The sequence below is a fragment of the Orcinus orca genome, chromosome 13 (assembly GCF_937001465.1).
Source record: "Orcinus orca chromosome 13, mOrcOrc1.1, whole genome shotgun sequence".
NCBI lineage: Eukaryota > Metazoa > Chordata > Mammalia > Artiodactyla > Delphinidae > Orcinus > Orcinus orca.
In genome coordinates this window covers 23,770,177-23,794,153 of record NC_064571.1, presented here as the reverse complement: position 1 = coordinate 23,794,153, position 23,977 = coordinate 23,770,177, and positions in this window count along the sequence as shown.

Genomic DNA, 23,977 nt, shown 5'->3' with positions numbered 1-23,977 from the left:
TAGGAGGGTATGAGATGGTAGTGAAGCAAATATTTTTAAAATTTTATTTCTTTTTCAGAATTTCTTTTTTCTTTGGGAGTGATGGATTAGAAACCTCCTTTGATGGTAAGCCACACAAATGTATCATTTTCTTCCTAATGGTTGAACTTGTTTTTATGACAGCATTTCCAAGTGGTTTATTCAGCCTCAAATGTCTGTTTCATCTTTCTATGGAGATTATCATTGCAAGAACTCAAAATACTTGCAAACATTAATTACCCAAGCCTGTATAGATAAAGATTACTACATCCCAATTCTCTTGCAGGGAAAAGCAACTGTTCCTAGATTTTATTGGCACATTACTTTTAATTATAGACTGCAGTATACATTTAAAATATGCATATGCATATTATGCATATTATGTGTGTGTAATTTCTTACTTTATTGAAATGTTATCTTTTTAAATATAAAATACATTGTTCTTTTCAACTACTTCATTTTAAGGTGGCAAATTAATTTAAAATTGGTTATATCTCCTTGAATAGATTTTTAAGTGTAACTTTTATGCATACACTTGTTTAATTCAATCACATATTCCCCCCTTTGGCACAGTTTATGTGTCATTTTAATTAAAGTACTTCTAGAATACATTAAGATAGAAGCTTCTTGGCATTTTACCTAATGTCCTGGTAGAATATATAGGGACATTAGTAACAAAGACTTTCTCTTTAGCCAGGTCAGATACACCAGAAATTGTTCTGTCACTTTTGTAATAATGGAGAAAAAAAAAAAAAAGATATACAGACCAACACTGTGGTAAATCATCTCCAGATATGCATTTTTGTGTTGGGTGATGAAAACTTTAACTTTAAAACCTATCATATCTTGGAAAGCCATAACTTCATGAAGAAATGAGTATAATTCATAGCCAAAATAAAGTATGTTGTGCAAGACCCTGAAATGGTTTTATAACACATTTATGCCTAGTTATCTTCAACAGTGGAATAAAACCCCTAAATTTGTCTAAGGACAAGAAATCCCTAATCTAATCTAAAGTAGGTATAGGAGTTTGAATAAGCTGGAAAGTTCATTTTCTTCCTTCTATTTTAGCAATTTCTCTGAGGCTTGATGATTTACTCAAGCTTGCAGATGAAACAATCAGAGCAAGTTATTCATTTCTGAAGTGTCAGAATGAGTTTACCTGTAACTTTGAAAGAGAATGTTGTATGAAATGGGGATTTTTATGATGTTTCTAAGAAAGAATGCTTCTTCTCAGGCTTGCCCTATTTAGATTTGGTCAAACAATGACACATGGCTCAAAATTATTGCTGGTCCTCTAATAAAAGTGCCAGATATTCAAATGTGTTTTGCCCTTCCCAAGATAAGGCGGTATGAGGGTAGAATGTACTGGGCCTGTGTTGATTTACTCAAATGGTGATTTTCTTAGTATTTTTAGTAATATCTTGCAAAATATTGTATTGCTTATACTTGAGATCATTTGGGATCAACTTTTACCTTTTAACGTAGTGTCTAGTTGATAGAGAGCAAGCATAACCTTTCATGAAAAGAAAAAAAAGAGAAAAGAAAGATTTGTGTATATGAAAAATTAAGACCCCCCCTTAAGTTATTACTGATAAAATTGGTCCATCTACATAAGCAGGATCAATGGTCATTGCTATGATAATTTGTTCCTAGTAAGAAGACACTGTTTAGTAAGTTCTAGAATGAGCCCTCCCATTCTTGCCCAATAGGATCATCCACAGCAGCATATAGTATTTACCAAAGAATTTGCTGTGAAGCAGAGACTGCAGAAATAATATAGTCTATGAAGTAAGACCTGAATTCATGTTCTGATTGTGTTATCTATTGGCTCAGTAGATTTGAAAAATTACTTAACTTCTCTAAGGCTTGGTTGTAACTTTTGTAAAATGGGATCTTTTACCATACTTGCTGGAGGAGATGCTTTTCGTACCCTGCCCAGATTCTTCTTACCTGGCTCTACACATACCACTGGCTGCTATAATGTTGTGCTGCTAATGATCCACAGTTGTACTTTCTTCAGAGAATTGCCCTTGGCAGATGGGAGCTAGCTCACCCAAAATGCCTGGAAGCTTACATCTCCTGCTCCCGGTGGCTAATGATCGACTATGTAGGGTCACAAAAGTCTGGCCCCTTTGCCTAAATGTGGGACAGCTCTGTTACGTTCTTCATATTCCAGAGCTCCCAGTGAGATTATGCTGAGAAAAACTTTCCCTGAAATCACATCTTTGCTTGGCTTTTTCCCTTAGGATGTCTCTTATCTCTCACTTTCTATGTATTTCTCCTCAGAATCATCCTTTAACAATTCCACAAGATTTACATCTTATACTTGTAGGGAGTCTTTGCTCAAACCCTCACCCTATGAGAGATTTATGAGGGTCAAAGAGATGATATATTTAAAACTGCAATGAAAATTATAAGTGATAGCCACATGCAAATGAAGGAAACTGGACTCCTATCTTACACCATACACAAAAATAAACTCAAAATGGATTAAAGCCTTGAATGTAGTACCCAAAACCATGAAAATCCTAGAGGAAAACATAAGAGGTAACCTCTTTGGCATCCATCTAAGTAATGATTTTTTTGGATTTGACACCAAAAGCAAAGGAAACAAAAGCAAAAACAAACAAGTGGGACTATATCAAAGTAAAAAGCTTTTGCACAGTGAAGGAAACCATCAACAAAATGAAAAGGCAACCTACTGAATGGGAGAAGATATTTGCAAATGATATATCTAATAAGAAGTTAATATCTAAAATATACAAAAAACTCATACAATTCAATATCAAAAAACAAATAATGCAATTTAAAAATGGGCAGAGGAACTGAATAGACATGTTTTCCAAAGAAGACTTACAAGTAGCCAACAGGTACATGAAAATGTGCTCAGCATCACTAACCATTAGGTAAATGCAAATCAAAACCACCATGAGATATCACCTAACACCTGTTAGAATGGTTATCATCAAAAAGACAGATAACAAGTGTTGACAGGATGTGAAGAAAAGGGAGCCTTTGTACACTCTTGGCAGGGTTGTAAATTGGTGCAGCAATCATAGAAAACATTATGGAGATTCCTGAAAAAATTAAAGATAGAACTATCATATGATTCAACAATTCCATGTCTGGGTAAATATCCAAAGGAAACAAAATCACTATCTTGGAAAGATATCTACACTTCTACATTCATTGCAACATTATCTACAATAGCCCAGACATGGAAACAATGTAAGTTTTCATCAATGGATGAATGGATAAAGAAAATGTATATGTATACATATAAAAATATGTATATGTACATATAAAAATATTATGTATATATATATATATATGGAAATACTGCTATTTGAAACAACATGGATTGACCTTGGGGGCAGTATGCAAAGTGAAATAAGTCAGAGAGAGAAAGATAGATGTCATATGATCTAACATGTATGTGAAATCTGAAAAAATAGAACTCAGATATAGAACAGATTGGTGGTTGCCAGAGGTGAGGGATGGGGTCAAAATGGGTAAAGGTGAGCAAAAGGTATAAACTTCCAGTTATACAATAAATAAGTTCTGGGGGTGTACTATACAGCATGATGACTATAGTTAAAAAGCAGTTAAAAGAAGAAGAAAAATATATAGAACAACATTATTCTTATTTGAAGGCAGTGGATTTGTTCTATAATTTTTCCGTGTTTATAAAACTTTAGTTTCTCAGGTTTCTAGCATGAAAATAATCAAGGGCCTTCTCATCTTGTAGAAACATTATCAAGGTTTGCAAAAGTAATATTACTACAAATACAAAGCAGTTTTTCAAGGGATTTTTCACAACTCTGTTAGAAAGAGAGCATGTAGTTGCAATGTATATAAACTATCCTTAATCCTTCTCTGTTGCTCAACATTATCATAATCACTGTTATAAAAATAAAAGTGGCAATGAGTTGTAGCTGGAAGATTGCAGCCCATAATCACATTTTAAAGCCACCTTCTCTTATGTTTGGCCTATGTGTATTGCTATATTCCAGACCAAGGCATATTCTGATATGGAGTTCTTGAAAAAACAGAAAAATTGTGTTTGGTGTAGTGAGCCCACCACATAATTAAGGTTGAGGAAAATAAGTCTCAAAAATTTGCATCTTTTGAGGAATGTTTATCTGTTGTCTAGATTTTGGGGTAGATGCTGAGGTTGTTTCATTATCTGCATCAAGAAGTTAACATTCTTATGAAGGTTGACAGACTCTCAAATTGTTAATTATAATAATATAAGAAAAGTTGAACTGTAGAAGTAAGAGGTTTAATATGAGGGCAAAGTGGCAAAAATTGCTAAAATAGGGTCCTGAACCAAGGTGGCAGAGTAAATGGATGTGCTCTCACTCCCTCTTGTGAAAACACCAGAATCACAACTAGCTGCTGAACAATCATCAACAGGAAGACACTGGAACTCACAAAAAAAGATACCCCACATCCAAACACAAAGGGGAAGCCAAAATGGGATGGTAGGAGGGGAACAATCACAGTAAAATCAAATCCCATAACTGCTGGGTGGGTGACTCACAGACTGGAGAACACTTATACCATAGAAGTCCACCCACTGGAGTGAAGATTCTGAGCCCCACATCAGGCTTCTCAACTTGGGGGTCCATCAACAGGAGGAGGAATTCCTAGAGAATCAGACTTTGAAGCCTAGTGGAATTTGATTGCAGGACTTTGACAGGACTAGGGGAAAAAGAGACACCAACTTGGAGGGCACACACAAAGTAGTGTGTGCATCGGGACCCAGGGTAAGGAACAGTGACCCCAGGGGAGACTGAACCAGACCTACCTGCTAGTGTTGGAGGGTCTTCTGCAGAGACGGGGGGTGACTGTGGCTCACAGTGGGCACAAGGACACTGGCAGCAGAAGTTCTGGGAAGTAATCCTTGGCATGAGCCCTCCCAGAGTCTGCTATTAGCCCCATCAAAGAGCCCAGGTAGGCTCCAGTGTTGGGTTGCCTCAGGCCAAATAAGCAACAGGGAGGGAACCATCTCCACCTATCAGCGGTCAAGCAGATTAAATTTTTACTGAGCTCTACAGATGAGAGCAACAGTCAGCTCTACCCACCACCAATCACTCCCATTAGGAAATTTGCACAAGCCTCTTAGATAGCCTCATACACCAGAGGGCAGGCAGAAGAAGCAAGAACTACAGTCCTGCAGCCTGTGGAACAAAAAACACATTCACAGAAAGATAGACAAGATGAAAAGACAGAGGGCTATGTACCAGATGAAGGAACAAGATAAAACCCCAGAAAAACAACTAAATGTAGTGGAGATAGGCAACCTTCCAGAAAAAGAATTCAGAATAATGATAGTGAAGATGATCCAGGACCTCGTATAAAGAATGGAGGCAAAGATCAAGAAGACGCAAGAAATGTTTAACAAAGACCTAGAAGAATTAAACAACAAACAAACAGAGACGAACAGTAAAATAACTGAAATGAAAGCTACACTAGAAGGAATCAAGAGCAGAATAACTGAGGCAGAAGAACGGATAAGTGACCTGGAAGACAGAATGGTCGAACTCACTGCTGTTGAGCAGGATAAAGGAAAAAGAAGGAAAAGAAATGAAGACAGCCTAAGAGACCTCTGGGACAACATTAACTGCAACAGCTTTTGCTTCATAGGGGTCCCAGAAGGAGAAGAGAGAGAGAAAGGACCAGAGAAAACATTTGAAGAGATTATAGATGAAAATTGCCTAACAAGAGAAAGGAAATAGCCCCCCAAGACCAGGAAGTGCAGCGAGTCCCATACAGGATAAAGCCAAGGAGAAACATGCCGAGACACATAGTAATCAAATTGGCAAAAATTAAAGACAAAGAAAAATTATTAAAAACAGCAAGGGAAAAATGACAAATAACATACAAGGGAACTCCCATAAGGTTAACAGCTGATTTCTCAGCAGACACTCTACAAGCCAGAAGGGAGTGGCATGATATACTTAAAGTGATGAAAGGGAAGAACCTACAACCAAGATTACTCTACCCAGCAAGGTACCCATTCAGCTTTGATGGAGAAATCAAAAGCTTTACAGACAAGCAAAAGCTAAGATAATTCAGCACCACCAAACCAGCCCACAACAAATGCTAAAGGAACTTCTCTAAGTGGGAAACACAAGAGAAGAAAAGTATCTACAAAAACAAACCCCAAAAAATAAAGAAAATGGTCATTGGAACATACATATCAATAATTACCTCAAACGTGAATGGATTAAATGCTCCAACCAAAACACACTTGCTGAATGGATTGCTGAATGGATACAAGAACAAGACCCATATATATACTGTCTACAAGAGACCCACTTCAGAACTAGGGACACATACAGACTGAAAGTGAGGGAATGGAAAAAGATATTCCATGCAAATGGAAATCAAAAGAAAGCTGGAGTAGCAATTCTCATGTCAGATAAAATAGACTTTAAAATAAAGAATGTTACAAAAAACAAGGAAGGACACTACATAATGATCAAGGGATCAATCCAAGAAGATATAACAATTTTAAATATATATGCACCTAACATAGGAGCATCTCAATACATAAGGCAACTGCTAACAGCTGTAAAAGAAGAAATCAACAGTAACACAGTAATAGTGGGGGACTTTAACACCTCACTTATACCAATGGACAGATCTTCCAAAATGAAAATAAATAAGGAAACACAGCTTTAAATGACACAATAGCCCAGATAGATTTAATTGATATTTATAGCACATTCCATCCAACAACAGCAGATTACACTTTCTTCGCAAGTGCGCACAGAACTTTCTCCAGGTTAGATCACATCTTGGGTCACAAATCAAGTCTCAGTAAATTTAAGAAAATTGAAATCATATCAAGCATCTTTTCTGACCACAACACTATGAGATTAGAAATCAATTACAGAGAAAAAACCGTAAAAAACACAAATATATGGAGCATAAGCAATACATTATTAAATAACCAAGAGATCACTGAAGAAATCAAAGAGGAAATAAAAAAAATACCTAGAGACAAATGACAATGAAAACATGATGATCCATAACTTATGGGATACAGTAAAAGCAGTTCTAAGATGGAAGTTTATAGCTATACAAGCCTACCTCAAGAAACAAGAAAAATCTCAAATAAACAATCTAACCTTACACCTAAAGGAACTAGAGAAAGAAGAAAAAAAGGAAACCAAAAGTTAGCAGAAGGAAATAAATCATAAAGATCAGAGCAGAAATAAATGAAATAGAAACAAAGAAAGCAATAACAAAGACAAATAAAACTAAAAGCTGGTTCTTTGAGAAGATAAACAAAATTGATAAACCATTAGCCAATCTCATCAAGAAAAAGAGGGAGAGGACTCACATCAATAAAATTAGAAATGAAAAAGGAAAAGTTACAACTGACACCTCAGAAATACAAAGCATCCTAAGAGACTACTGCAAGCAACTCTATGCCAATAAAATGGACCAGAAAGAAATGGACACATTTTTAGAAAGATATAACCTTCCAAGTCTGAACCAGGAAGAAATAGAAAATATGAACAAACCAATCATAAGTAATGAAATTGAAACTGTGATTAAAAATCTTCCAACAAACAAAAGTCCAGGACCAGATGGCTTCACAGGTAAATTTTATCAAACATTTAGAGAAGAGGTAACACCCATCCTCCTCAAACTCTTCCAAAAATTTGCAGAGGAAGGAACACACCCAAACTCATTCTATGAGGCCATCATCACCCTGATACCAAAACCAGGCAAAGATACTACAAAAAAAAAAAATTATAGAACAATATCACTGATGAATATAGATGTAAAAATCCTCAACAAAATGCTTGCAAACAGAATCCAAAAAACACAGTAAAAGACTCATACACCATGATCAAGTGAGATTTATCCCAGGGATGCAAGGATTCTTCCCTATACAGAAATCAATCAATGTGATACACCATATTAACATTCTGAAGAATAAAAACCATATGATGATTTCAGTAGATGCAGAAAAAGCTTTTGACAAAATTCAACACCCATTTATGATAAAAACTCTGTAGAAAGTGGGCATAGAGGAAAACTACCTCACATAATAAAGGCCATATATGGCAAACCCACAGCAAACATCATTCTCAATGGTGAAAAACTGAAAGCATTTCCTCTAAGATCAGGAACAAAACAAGGATATCTACTCTCACCACTATTATTCAACATAGTTTTGGAAGTCCTAGCCACAGCAATCAGAGAAGAAAAAGAAATGAAAGGAATACAAATTGGAAAAGAAGAAGTAAAACTGTCACTGTTGGCAGATGACATGATACTATACATAGAGAATCCTAAAGATGCCACCAGAAAAGTACGAGAGCTAATCAATAAATTTGGTGAAGTTGCAGGATACAAAATCAATGCACAGAAGTCTCTTGTATTGCTATACACTAATGATGAAAAATATGAAAGAGAAATTAAGGAAACACTCCCATTTACCATTGCCTCAAAAAGAACAAAATACTTAGGAATTAACCTACCTAGGGAAACAAAAGACCTGTAGGCAGAAAACAAAAGACACTGATGAAAGAAATTAAGATGATACCAACAGATGGAGAGATATACCAAGTTCTTGGATTGGAAGTATCAATATTGTGAAAATGCCTATACTACCCAAAGCAATCTACAGATTCAATGCAATCCCTGTCAAATTACCAATGGCATTGTTTACAGAAATAGAAGAAAAAATCTTAAAATTTTTATGGAGACACAAAAGACCCCAAATAACCAAAGCAGTTTTGAGGGATAAAAAGGAAGCTGGAGGTATCAGACTCCCTGACTTAAGACTATACTACAAAGCTACAGTAATCAAGACAATATTGTACTGGCACAAAAACAGAAACATAGATCAATGGAACAAGATAGAAAGCCCAAGATAAACCCATGCACCTATGGTCAACTAATCTATGACAAAGGAGGCAAGGATATACAATGGAGAAAAGAGAGCCTCTTTAATAAGTGGTGCTGGGAAAACTGGACAGCTCCATGTAAAAGAATGAAATTAGAACATTCCGTAACACCATACACAAAAATAAACTCCAAATGGATTAGAGACCTAAATATAAGACCAGACACTGTAAAACTGTTAGAGGAAAACATAGGAATAACACTCTTTGACATAAATCACAGCAAGATCTTTTTTGATCCACCTCCTAGAGTAATGGAAATAAAATTAAAACTAAACAAATGGGACCTAATGAACCTTCAAAGCATTTGCACAGCAAAGGAAACCATAAACGAGACAAAAAGACAATACTCAGAATGGGAGAAAATATTTGCCAATGAATCAATGGACAAATGATTAATCTCAAAAATATATAAACAGCTCATGCAGCTCAATATTAAAATACAAACAACCCTATCCGAAAATGGGCAGAAGACCTAAATAGACATTTCTCCAAAGAAGACATACAGGTGGCCAGGAAGCACATGAAAAGCTGCTCAACATCACTAATTATTAGAGAAATGCAAATCAAATCTACAATCAGGTGTCAGCTCACACCAGTTAGAATGGGCATCATCAGAAAATCTACAAACAACAAATGCTGGAGAGGGTGTGGAGAAAAGGGAACCCTCTTGCACTGTTGGTGGGAATGTAAATTGATACAGCCACTATGGAGAACAGTATGGAGGTTCCTTAAACAACCAAATATATAATTACCATATGATCCATCAATCCCACTCCTGGGCATATACCCTGAGAAAACCATAATTCAAAAAGACACATGCACCCCAATGTTCATTGCAGCACTATTTACTATAGCCAGGTCATGGAAGCAACCTAAATGCCCATCGATAGACAAATGGATAAAGAAGTTGTGGTATATATATACAATGGAGTATTACTCAGCCATAAAAAGGAATGAAATTGGGTCATTTGTTGAGACGTGGATGGATCTAGAGACTGTCATACAGAGTGAAGTCAGAAAGAGAAAAACAAATATCGTATATTAACGCATATATGTGGAACCTAGAAAAATGGTACAGATGAACCGGTTTGCAGGGCAGAAATAGAGACACAGATATAGAGAACAAATGTATGGACACCAAGGGGGGAAAGCCGTGGGAGGGTGGGCGTGGTGGTGTGATGAATTGGGCGATTGGGATTGACATATATACACCAATGTGTATAAAATTGATGACTAATAAGAACATTCTATATAAAAATATAAATAAAATACAATGAAAAAAAAATTTTTTTAATTGCTAAAATATTACACAGACATTGAGTGATTATAGTGGGTTGAGCAGTGTCCTCCAAAATTCATGTCCACCTGAAACTTCAGATTGTGAACTTATTTGGAAATAGGGTCTTTGCAGATATAATCAGTTAAGTTAAAATAAGCTCATGTTGGATTCAAGAGGGCCTGAAATCCAGTGATTGGTGCCCTTATAAGGAGAGGAGAGGACACACAGAGGTAGTCTGAGATACATAGGGAAGAAAGGTATGTGATGACAGAGACAGAGATTGGAGAGATGCAGTTACAAACCAAGTATTTGTTAGCAAACACCAGAAGCTAGGAGAACAGCACACGACAGATTTTCTTTCAGAGTCTCCAGAAGGACCCAACCTTGCCAACATCTTGATTTCAGACTTAAGTTTTTCTGAACCATGACAAAATAAGTTTCTCTTGTTTTAGGCCATTTGGTTTGTGATAACTTGTTTTGCAGCCCTATGAAACTAATGCAGTGACTTTATGTTCTTCTTCCTAGAATATTAATCCTTCTTATTTCTCTTGTTAACTCTACTCAAATTTTGGGTCTTGGCTCAGATGTATTTCCTCCAGGAAATCTCTGATTTTCTCAAATCTTGGTTTGCATAGAATCCTATGCTTTCTCTATCTTAGTTTTGGCCAAATGCTATTATAATTTCCCAGTTACTTATGGGAAAAATAAGCCTTTCTTTCTGTCTCTTTCTGAGAATAGCAGGACTGCCTTATATACATTTTCAAGATATATTTGCCCCAATCTGTACAACTTTGTGTGTTGGTCCTCATTATTCTTCATCAAATCCTTAGTGCCTAGGAAATCACGACATGTGGTAGATGTTTAATTGTTATTTGTAAAATAAATGAAAGTCTAATTCAGACTTGGGTCATATCACTGTTCTCTCTAAAACTCCCCTTTTCATACATTTTTGACATTTTTATAAGATATTATTGATGGCACCCATTACTTGGACATTCATTATGAGGCCCAGCTAAGATCAAGAGACTTTAAGCAACGTATTTTTTCTTTTCTTTTTTTTTAAGAGAAAAAACACTATTTATTTATTTTTAAATTTTATTTTATTTAGTTTTTTATACAGCAGGTCCTTATTAGTCATCAGTTTTATACACATCAGTGTATACATGTCAATCCCAATCGCCCAATTCATCACACTCTCCCCTCCCACCGCTTTCCTCACTTGGCGTCCATACATTTGTTCTCTACATCTGTGTCTCAATTTCTTCCCTGCAAACCAGTTCATCTGTACGATTTTTCTAGGTTCCACATACATGCATTAATATATGATATTTGTTTTTCTCTTTCTGACTTACTTCACTCTGTATGACAGTCTCTAGATCCATCCACATCTCTACAAATGACCCAATTTCATTCCTTTTTATGGCTGAGTAATATTCCATTGTATATATGTACAACAACTTCTTTATACATTCATCTGTCGATGGGCATTTAGATTGCTTCCATGACCCGGCTATTGTAAATAGTGCTGCAATTTACAATTTACAATGTTGCAACATTGAGATGCATGTATCTTTTTGAATTGTGGTTTGCTCTGGGTATACGCCCAGGAGTGGGATTGCTGGATCATATGGTAATTCTATTTTTAGTTTTTTAAGGAAGCTCCATATTGTTCTTCATATTGGCTATATCAATTTACATTCCCACCAACAGTGCAAGAGGGTTCCCTTTTCTCCACACCCTCTCCAGCCTTTGTTGTTCATAGATATTCTGATGATACCCATTCTAACTGGTGTGAGATGATACCTCATTGTAGTTTTGATATGTATTTCTCTAATAATTATGATGATGATAATAATGATGATGTTGAGCAGCTTTTCATGTGCTTCTTGACCATCTGTATGTCTTCTTTGGAGAAATGTCTATTTAGGTCTTCTGCCCATTTTTGGATTGGTAAGCAACCTATCTTTGATGGTACCTTCCCTAAGAACTTACTAAGAGGCAGCAGAACTGGCCCTTCCATCACAAACCACCATGCCAAACCTTCCCCACATTTTCCAGTCAGCATTGAGTAGGGGTGAGTCAAAGAGAAAGGAATGGTCAGAGTAATTGGACTGTTTGATTTACAGGGAATGCAGTAGTCATAGTAAAATAAAACATTTCTCCCCTCTTCAAGAGGTAGAGAGCACTTCCATCTAAAGCTAAGCAAGAGCTCCAATATCTTCAGTCTGGGAAACTCAGGATGCTTTCAAAAAGAGACATGGGCATTTATTTTCATTCCTTAGCATTATCTATCATTAATTTTCCATTCTTAGGAATTCTTTCTTTTAAATTGAAGTATAATTTACATTGAGTGAAATACTCAGATCTTACATGTATAGTTTAATGTGCTTTGACAGATTTATGTGTAACCCATACCCCTAACAAGATACAATTCATAGATATTCTTTAACAGCCAACCTGCTGACTTGGCTTCAGTAGGAGACAATTGGAAAGAGATGACTGAGTGGAAATATGCATTCAATTGTTTGATATGCAAGGCTATTGATGTTAATTAATAACTATTAGCTACAACTGAACAATCCTCCTGAGTCTCACTCAAGAGAGCTGTTGTCTGGTCAAAGGAGCTCAGCAGCAGAAGGCTATAGCCTTCTGAAGGGAGATCACCAATTGTAGAAGCTGAAAGAAGGGGATGAAGAGGTCAGGCTGAGGTTGTGTTGCCAAGGCAGGGAATTTTACAGAAGGGAGGTCTTGCATGGCCTTCTGAAAGAATCACACGCATACCCCTTTGAATGAGATGACATTTGAATTGCTAATCACAGCCAGCATTGACATCCAGTCAGTGTCGACCAGACACAGGTGTGGTCAGTAGAGAAAGGCCAGCTAACAATTGGGATGTTTGTCCTTTTTCCCCTACCTCTTCCCTGTCTCAAAACACCAGTAAGCTAGCCATTGCAGAGGAGGCAGCTTCTCAGAATGGAATTTTTCAACCTTGCTGGGAAAAAGGGGAAAAGTTGAGATTGAAATTAATTTGTGATTGAAGTTGGAAATTGAGCTTGTTATAACTGAAAGAGACTATGAAATTATAGGATTTTCCCAAACTGTTAGAGGATGGAAAAGAATATTTAACAAAATATAGTTGAAAGTGAAGGCTGGAGAAAAAGAAAACAACTTCATGTTTTTACTCTCATGGAGCTGAACCTTTCCAATAAACCATTTACATGAGAAAACAATAGTTCCAAGACCCTGAATTATAGACTTCTGAGGATAAGCAGGGGAGACTCCAAGTTACTACAAGTTATTGCAAGAGGTCTGCAAAAAAATACATCATATAAACCTGGTTTCTTGATGCAGTAAATAATGTCTTACATTGATAAATAAAATCCTTTGTCAATGTATATTTTTTCAGTTTGGGTTATTAAGTAAAATTTTATTTATAAAGGTGTTACTGAGTTCTTAGTACATTATATATACTTTAAATCACAGGCTGTTCTTGTATAGGAGCTCTCACAATTATTTTTAATGTGAGAAAGAAATCATTGTCAGCAAAAATAATTCCATACCACTGGAGAATGTAGTAGATTTAAGCAGCTTTCAATGTCTCAACCAACTTGGAGGTTCTATGAACTAACCTCACAGAGCAGCCATTGATTCCTTCTTGGCATCACAGCACCCCAGAACCTTCCTATTTGTGTAGTCCTCAGTGAACTATCTTAGAAGTAGAGAGGGCCTTGCCTGCAATTGCAGGAACTGAAAGGGATTAGATCTTCCTTCTCCAGCTCCCTGACGATCAGAACTTGCTCATATGACATAGACTTGTTGAATTGGATCCATCTTCCTGGGACTTTGAATTTTGAGAATGAGCAAAGATACTAGGACTTTTAGAGACTGGTTGTGATGGTGCAGTAGGGGAGAATCAGCACTAGTGTTATTTTTTAGGGCTGCTGTAACAAAGTGCCACAAACTGAGTGGCTTAAGAAACAAATTTATTGTTTCACAGTCTTGGATGCTAAAAGTCTGAGATCAAGGTGTCATCAGAGTTGGTTCCTTTTGATGGCTGTGAAGAATGTGTTCTATGTCTCTCCTCTAGCTTCTGGTGGTTTGCTTGCAATCTTTTGCAGTACTCTGTAGAAGCATCACCCAAATCTGCCTTCATCCTCACATGACATTATCCTATGTTGATGTCTGTGTCCAAATTTCCTCTTTTCATAAGGACTCCTGTCATATTGGATTGGGCCTAACCTAAGTAACTCATCTTAAATAATTATATCTGCAACAATCTTATATCAAAATAAGGTTGCATTCTGAGGTACTAGGGGTTAGGACTTCAACATATTAATTTTGGGGGGACAAAATTCACCCCATAACAAAAGGGGTGTTTCCAGAAGACTGCAAAGGAGTGATGTCCTCGTCAAATTATTCTGATGGCAAGATCTTGGCTACTCCCATGCTTCCCAACATCCCTTGATTTCTGCTAATTTTCTGTGCTAGATACACTAGTCTATCCATTGATTTCCATTTCTGGTTAATTTAGGCAGAGTGTTTGCCATTAAGAACCTTGACTGAGATGCTGTACTTAACCAAAGTAGCCTCCACATTAAAAAAAAAAAAAAATTACATTTGCAAAAGGCACGCTATTTCTCTAGGACTTCAAACATATTGTATTATTATACAACACTACCTATTTTTCAACTAAAAGAATATAAAAAGATATTTTATCATATTTTCTTTTTCTAAGGAATAAAAGGACATATATGACATAAATCAGTAGGCCTGGTTAAATAAAAATTATAATAGAGCAACGTAATTTAGAAGATAAATCATAAACCTTTGCATGATATTTTTTGAGATATATTGACCATTGTATAAAACAATTAAAAATGGATATTTTTAAAAGTCAGTGGTTTTCATCAGAGGCAATTTGTTGAAGTTTGTGGTTGCAAAGGAAACCATTAAATGAAAATTATTTTTCCTACAAGGCCCTGCAGCTGTAAAAGAGAAAAGCAAGTGGATACCATTTTAATTAACTTCCATAAAAGTGAAAATGTAACAGACACTTGAGCGTAAGTAACAGGAATTCATGTAGGTGAATGTGGAGCGAATTACTATAACTGTTCTTTTTCTATACAATTACTGCCTAGAAGGACTGGGATGTCAGCAGCTGATTTTAAACTAGCTTAGAGATTTTAGTCAACAGTAAGTGTGATGTGGTCATCAACATCACAACATTCTAGAAGGCTTCAATAATTGAAATATAATATAAAACAATAAATGTGTTCATCCATGTTACTCTGACAATTTTCATAATTTAAGAGCAAAGTAATAATCTAAGTGTTTGTCAATAGATAAATTGATAAAGAAAATGTGATATATATATATTATATATATATCATATATATAATATATATATATATCTCTCATATATATAGTTACTCCACATGATGGAATATCATATAGCCTTAAAAAAGAAGGAAATTCTGCCATTTGCCACAATATAGATAACCTGGAGGGCATTATGTTAAATAAAATAAGCCAGATAGGGAAAGGCAAATACTGCCTCTTATCACTTACATGTGGAATCTCAAAAAAAAAAAAAAAAATTCAAACAAATAAAAACAAAGTAGAAAAGTGGTTGCCAAGGGCTAAGAGGTGGAGAAAATAGGGAGAGGTTGGTAAAAGAGTACAAACTTTCAGTTATAAGATGAGTAAGGGTTGAGCATATAATGTAGAACATAGTGACTATAGTTGATAATACTACTGTATTATATAATTGAAATTTGTTAAAAGAGTAAAGCTTAGATGTTCTCAAACACAAAAAAAGCAATAGAGCTGGGGTAGACTAGAGTCCATACGGGAGAGGGCCTGGGAAGTTGGGTGGGCCTCCAGAAAAATGTCACATAAAAAATGAAACTGTCCTCCCTCTTTCTTTTGCTTTTTATTCCCACTCTTCTCAACATATGAAACATGTAATGAAAGTCAGACGTGGTGCTAGGCTCAGGTTATTCAATGATGAAAAAGTTACAGCCCTCACACAAAAGTAGATGTCAGCAATTTTTTTCTGTAAGATAGCAAATATTTTAGGCTTTGTGCATCATATGGTCTCTGTCACAACTACTCAACACTGCCGTGATAGGGCCAAAGCAGCCACAGACAATACAAAAAGGAACAGGCATGGCTGTGTTCCAATAATTATTTATGAACTCTGAAATTTAAATTTCATATAATTTTCACGTGTCATGAAATCTTATTCTTCTTTTGATTTTTTCACCATTCAAAAATAAGTAAAAGACATCTTTAGTTCCCAGGTCATAAAAAAGCAGAGAGCAGGCCTGCTCTGGAGGACCTTAGAGTTGAAAATGAAGAAAAACAAAGAGCCTTTCTCACCACTCAGTTCTACCAAGATTAAGTCAAACCCTACTGCAGACTGCAGTTGCTGACCAACCATGCACTCTGAGAAGAAATTAAGACAATAACAGGATGAGACACTCTGTCCTTTGCACAAGCAGGCCCCTTAGATAGATGTATAACTCAGGAAGAATTCTAATGAACCTTAAGAATTTTAATGTAAACCATCTTCCCAAACAGAAAATCACTAAAATCATTAACTTGAGATATTTGTTCTTTGGGACCAACAGTAATCTTTTACCAAGATGTGTGCTTGAGTACAAATAATCCCTAGCCAAAAATCATATATAAACTGGCTTCTCCCCTACCTCTTCAGAGTAGTTTCCTCAGAACTGTGTGGCTGTATCCCAGGATATAGTCCTCAGTAAGACCCTGAATAAAACCTAAATTCACAACTCTCATGTTGTGTGTTTTTCTTTAAGTTGACAGTGTCTAGTAATGGAGACATATGGGAACAATTGCAATATTGTGTAAATATGTGTGCTAGGTACAGAAGAACAAGAATCATCAAAGGATTCTTTATAGCTGTGTAGCACGAGTTAAAGTAATGGCTTTCAACCTATTTTCCTAACCAGACATGACAAAGACTTAGAGCATTTCACTCTGTACTAACTGCTGTCAGGGAAGAAGAAAGTTTCCTCTACCCTTCTAAGTTCTTCTGTCTAGTTTAAAAATTAAAATGATATGAGACAGATTTATGGGAAAAATCACACAAAATTTTAATAACATATAAATGGGAGAGTAAGTCACCAAAGTGGCTGAGACCCTCACCTTGAATACCGTCTTCAGTTAAGGAAGATGTTGGGGGTAGGGATTTAGGACTTCAAATGGCAATTCACAAGGAGATGGAAGAGCAAATGTTTGGTAAAAAATGTTTGCAGGACCCTGCAGAGACAATGGTACAGAGAGTGGACTTTGATCTCTAGGCTCTGCTAAGTTTCCTCCACCACATATTCTTTGCAGATATCTCTGGTGATTGCTCTATTGCTACATTGGTCCCTCTATCTAAATTCCTAATGCAGTTAGGGGGAAGATCAACGTTTCTTCCCGAGTCTTTTGGGCCTGAGTTTTTTGCAGCATGGCAAAGAGATAATTTGGGGTGACAAGGTTTTTCCCCTATATTGCTCATAATTGAAATTTTCTCAGCCGTGAAAAGTATTCTCTGAATCTGGGGAGGGAAAAAGGGATGGGGTGAGGGGAAAAGATGCTACAGCTTTTGAAATGTGCCTCTAGTGGTGGTGAGTGGACTCCATAAAAATAATTATAAAATATTTTAAAGTTGATACTACTGGTATTTAGTGGTCATGATTCTTTCTCGATGGTACTTAAATTCTGCTATTCTATTCTTTTCCTTTTCATGTGTTACCTTTGCGTTACCAGCAGAAAATAATTGGAAATTCTCTAATGTCTAATTATATTTTAAGAAAAAGAAAATGGAACATATATTTGCTAAAAGATCTTTGTCTAAACTTGGAATGAAGACAGACAATACAAAAATACTTTCCTGACTGAAGTGACAGTGATCCTCACATCTGTACAGGTATATGGCATGTGTCCACACTCAGAAGGGTCCCACTCTGTTGTCAGCATCTTGGAATTCTTAATAATTTTTGAAGAAGGGGTTTACATTTTCAACTTGCACTGAGATCAGCAAATTATGTAGCTGGCTATGGAGACAAATGACATTAGCATTACTTTTTGTATTCTACACTTTTCATAGCAGAAGACCATCTATATAGCCATCTCTATCCAGTGAATGCCCAACATTTCTGAAATGCCTGTATTTGCCAGGTGCTTTTCTAGTCGCTTTGCATAGAAGATGATAACATTTTCTTGATTCGTATGGAGTTGATTTGTGTGCCTTGCTTAAATACATAAGTGATGCCTGAATAAGTAAATAATAGTGGAAGAGGGAATGAAGAGGGAAAATAGGGAGCGCAAAATAACTGAGGGAGAAAATCAGAAGCTTGTTGTACAGGTAGATAAATGGTTAGATGAAATGTCGCCCAGTGTCTTGGCTACTCTAAAACATGAGGAATAGATGAATGCATCTGCAGGCCAAAATTCCTGGCAATGATTTTTTTATTTTATTTTTTAGTAGAAAAGAATAAGGCAGATAATGAAAAGTCACAGAAAGTAAGACTCTGTAAATAACCTCAGCAGCTACAAACAAGCAGTGGTGTTTAAATAAGTAAATGAAGGACAGCTGGTCATGATTTGCTGATAATAAGGGCCCACATTAATGAGCATTACAGATTTTTTAGTTAAAGTCATGCATACAGAGGGCAATCATCCTTAGTATTTAAAAAAATAATCATCAGTTTTTTGTTTGTTTGTTTTTGGGCTTAAAAGACTTTATTTTCATAATTCTTAATGCCTAATTTTAATCTTCATATACCATAACTAATGTCCTAGTCTTCAATAGCCTTGCCTACAAATTAATTGCATTACTATTTAAGTCTGCATTTCAATCATTCTAAGATCCTGTCTTTAGGAAGATGAGTCCTGTTCCTTGAAAAGTAACCTATCCCCAAGTATTTTTTAGTATCTCAAAAGTCACCTGAAATATGTGCACAAATCAGTCCTACCATTCTTTCCTGTACTAATTAGGCAGGCAGGTCCTGACCACTAGCTGCTTATGTAGCCTCCCCTTCCAAGCTAGTTGTAAGAGACATTGGCTACTGTTACAAGAGGCTAGGTACTAGTCATTTAGGCACACAATATAGCTTCCATCTGAGAGTTTGTGCTTTGTGAAATTAACCACTGCTTCCGATGTTTTAGAGTGAGTCTCAAACTTTAATTTGCACATGTATCATCTAGCGATTCTGTTAAATGCAGATTGTGATTCAGCTTTCTGTGATGGGGCTTGAGAATAAACTCCCAGGTGTTGCCGATGCTGCTGGTCCATGGAACACACTGTGAATGGCAAGGTATTCACAGTGTTTCTCAAAATGTGCTCTTTGTACCACCTGACATTAAATCACCACTAATTCTTTTTATTTTGACTCCTGGGTCCATGCTCCTATTGAATCAGTATTTCTGGAGCTAAGAAACCAGGAATCTGTATTTTTAACAAGCTTCTTCATGGTGACTCCTATATAACCAGCAGCCTGGTATATAGGCACTGTGACTTCCACACCTAAACTGTTACTTACAAAACTATCAATAGAAGGAAAATTCTCCTTTATAACTTTACTAAACTGGGGGCAAAGGAGAGGCCCTATGTAGGGACAGATAACTTGGACTCTAATACTTTCAGAATTTAGAGTTCTTTCATGAAGGCAGTTCTTTTTCTCTCCGGAGACAAATACACCTTCTGTGAAACTAGCTTAGAATGTGTTACCAAGATCAAACCAGATACCTCATTCAAAAGTGTTGTGTCCCTGCAATCCTTGGTTCTACTTTCCAAGTCTGTTTTTTGTTTTGTTTTTTTGTTTGTTCGTTTGTTTTGCAGTATGCGGGCCTCTCACTGTTGTGGCCTCTCCCATTGCGGAACACAGGCTCTGGACGCACAGGCTCAGCGGCCATGGCTCATGGGCCCAGCCGCTCCATGGCATGTGGGATCTTCCCAGACAGGGGCACGAACCCGTGTCCCCTGCATTAGCAGGTGGACTCTCAACCACTGCACCACCAGGGAAGCCCTGTTTTGTTTTTTTAATTCTAGATTTCTTTCACCTTTATTGCAGATACTCTCAAGGACTCCTCACATTCTGGCCTCCACCATACCCTCCGGTTCTCATCTATTAGACGTGACCCTCCAGTTGTGGATAGGATTGGTGTATTTTTGTCTTCAAGAGGCCCCTGAGTTCTGTTTAATCTAGTCAATAAAATAAATATCTAAGTGGCTAAGATATCACATGATTGCATCCTGAACCTATCTGTGGCAGTTTCAGGTCAAGTTCAGCTGTATTATTTGCCAGCAGATGCCTTTGATAACTTCTTTGCCTGGCAGAAGATGCCATGGACCAGATTGGGCCAGCATATGTCTCATCAATGTTGGCCAGAATCACTCCATAGATCTTGATGATCCATTAACCAGGATAGACATCCCAGGGTATTGCTTGAGGAAGGAGGGATATTTCTTTAATCCTAAAATATTTTAATTACCCCATATACTGAGTTATTTTGTTTCATGGGCCCTGTCCTTCATAGCTGTAATCCTCCAGATACGTTTATATCTACCTGAAGCTGAATACTATCAGAACCCATGTGAGGCCACAGAGCTCTTTTTGATAGCATCTGCCAAGAGCAATTCTTCTTGCTTTCTCTTGTTTTCATCATTCCACCTAGAATTTCTAAACTTGACCATACTCATATTAGTATATTTAAAACATAATCACAAACTGATTTTAAATTGAGATGTGACTATTACATATTCAACAAATATTTCTGAAGTGTCTTCTGTTTGCTACTTTATTCAGAACTGGGAATATGGCAGTGAACAAGGCAGATAAGTCTTTGGTTCTCCTAGGCTAAACATTCTAGTGGATTTCATTTTCAACTATCCAACAACACTATGCATGACCAGGCTAAGTAAAGTAGTTCCTGCCACCTGGACAAATATCTTCCCAAGGAATGAGTCAAATAGCTTTAGAGCTAAAAACTGGGGCACCAATATGAAGATATGGTTCAACCATAGCAGACATGTGGGACACCAGGAAGGAAAATACAAGACCAGTGGATATTTAGAAATCCAAACTGGTGAGCAAGAAGTTGGCATCAGTTAAGACAACAACATTAAACAGGGGTAAAGCTACTTGGCTGGGTTCCAGAAACCACCCACATTCTCAGCCATAGTAGGTAGAAATCCTAGCTGCAGCAATGTTGAATTCATTTCCTGAAAGGATGGAACAATTGAGCCAGTATTAAAGAAATTGATTTTTTGTGACTGGAATTCAAAATAACATCTGGGCCTTAAAATAAATACAGGCAAAATACCAAACAACAGAACTGACACTCAATTTAGAGTAGGAATATCAGTATGCAGGTTACTTGTTGTGGTGTCACAGAGTATTGGGAATAGAACTCCATTTTCTGTTGATTTTGCCAGGTTAAGAATTGATTTAGAAACCTGAGTTGGGAACCAGTTGACAAAGGCTATTTGCACTAGCTAGCACTTAGGGAACAAAGTTGACTGACAGCAGCACAAACAGACATTTATATCATTTCTCACTTTAATTAGTAATGTATTAAAGCATATCACATTTTTAAAGTATGAGGCCAAATGCTCTTTTGAGATTAATAAGGCTAAGCATGTTTAAAAAGTCCTTTGGATCATAGTTTACTAAACACAAACTTTTTTTAAAACCAGAAATGAATCATAAAAATAATTTAAATGATATTTTAGGGGCATCTATCAAGATGATCATAATTCCTATTGTATTATATCCTCAACAATGTCATGCCCTTTTCCTAAGTCGGCACAGGGTCCAATGTCTGATCAAAGGGGTGGGGAGTAAGAAGGGCAAGCCTCCTCATCCCAGCTAGCAACAAATCTGGGGGACCATCTCATCTTTAGTATGCCATGAAGGGTCAGCTGGGGCCTTCATCAGGATGGCACTGCAGCTCCACTTCTCTGTCTAATCTTGCTTTTTCCCTTTCCTTCCCATGGACAGTGATCCAAAGACCATTCACTCATGATCCTCCTCTACACTTGTCTCTATCTCAGAGTCAGAAGCCCGACCTTCAACAGGAACCTATTATAACTTAAAAAATATATATCTTAACTACTGTTTCTTTTTCTTTTTTCTTTTTCTTTTATTTAATATTTTATACAGCAAGTTCTTATTAGTTATCCATTTTACACTTATTAGTGTATATATATCAATCTCAATCTCCCAATTCATCACACCACTGCCCACCCTGTCCACTGCTTTGCCCCCTTAGTGACCATATGTTTGTTCTCTACATCTGTGTCTCAATTTCTGCTCTGCAAACCAGTTCATCTGTACCATTTTTCTAGGTTCAACATATATGCGTTAATATACTATATTTGTTTTTCTCTTTCTGACTTACTTCACTCTGTACGACAGTCTCTAGATTCATCCATGTCTACAAAGGACCCAATTTCATTCCTTTTTATGGCTGAGTAATATTCCATTGTATATATGTACCATATCTCCTTTATCCATTCGTCTGTCAATGGGCATTTTGGTTGCTTCCATGACCTGGCTATAGTAAATAGTGCTGCAATGAACATTGGGGTACATGTGTCTCTTTGAATTATGGTTTTCTCTGGGTATGTACCCAGGAGTGGGATTTCTGGGTCATATGGTAATTCTATTTTTAGTGTTTTAAGGAACATCCATACTGTTCTCCATATTGGGTGTATCAATTTACATTCCCACCAACAGTGCAAGAGGGTTCCCTTTTCTCCACACCCTCTCCAGCATTTGTTGTTTGTAGATTTTCTGATGATGCCCATTTTAAGTGGTGTGAGCTGATACCTCATTGTAGTTTTGATTTCAATTTCTCTAAGAATTAGTTATGTTGAGCAGCTTTTCATGTGCTTCTTGGCCATCTGTATGTCTTCTTTGGAAAATTGTCTAGTTATGTCTTCTGCCATTTTTTGATTGGGTTGTTTGTTTTTTTAATATTGAGCTGCATGAGCTGTTTATATATTTTGGAGATTAATCCTTTGTCCGTTGATTCATTTGCAAATATTTTCTCCCATTCTGAGGGCTGTCTTTTCATCTTGTTTGTAGTTTCCTTTGCTTTGCAAAAGCTTTGAAGTTTCATTAGGTCCCATTTGTTTATTTCTGTTTCTATTTCCATTACTCTAAGAGGTATATCAAAAAAGATCTTGCTGCAATTTCTGTCAAAGAGTGTTCCTCCTAAGTTTTCCTCTAAGAGTTTTATAGTGTCCATTCTTACATTTAGGTGTCTATTCTATTTTGAGTTTATTTTTGTGTATGGTGTTACGGAATGTTCTAATTTCATTCTTTTACATGAAGCTGTCCAGTTTTCCCAGCGCCACTTATTGAAGAGACTGCCTTTTCGCCATTGTGTATCCTTGCCTCCTTTGTCATAGATTAGTTGACCATAGGTGCGTGGGTTTATCTCTGGGCTTTCTATCCTGTTCCATTGATCTATATTTCTGTTTTTGTGCCAGTACCATACTGTCTTGTTTACTGTAGCTTTGTAGTATAGGATGAAGTTAGGGAGTCTGATTCCTCCAGCTCCACTTTTTCCCTCAAGACTGCTTTGGCTATTTGGGGTCTTTTGTGTCTCCATACAAATTTTAAGATTTTTTGTTCCAGTTCTGTGAAAAATGCCATTCAAAATTTGATAGGGAGGGCTTCCCTTGTGGCGCGGTGATTGAGAGTCTGCCTGCCAATGCAGG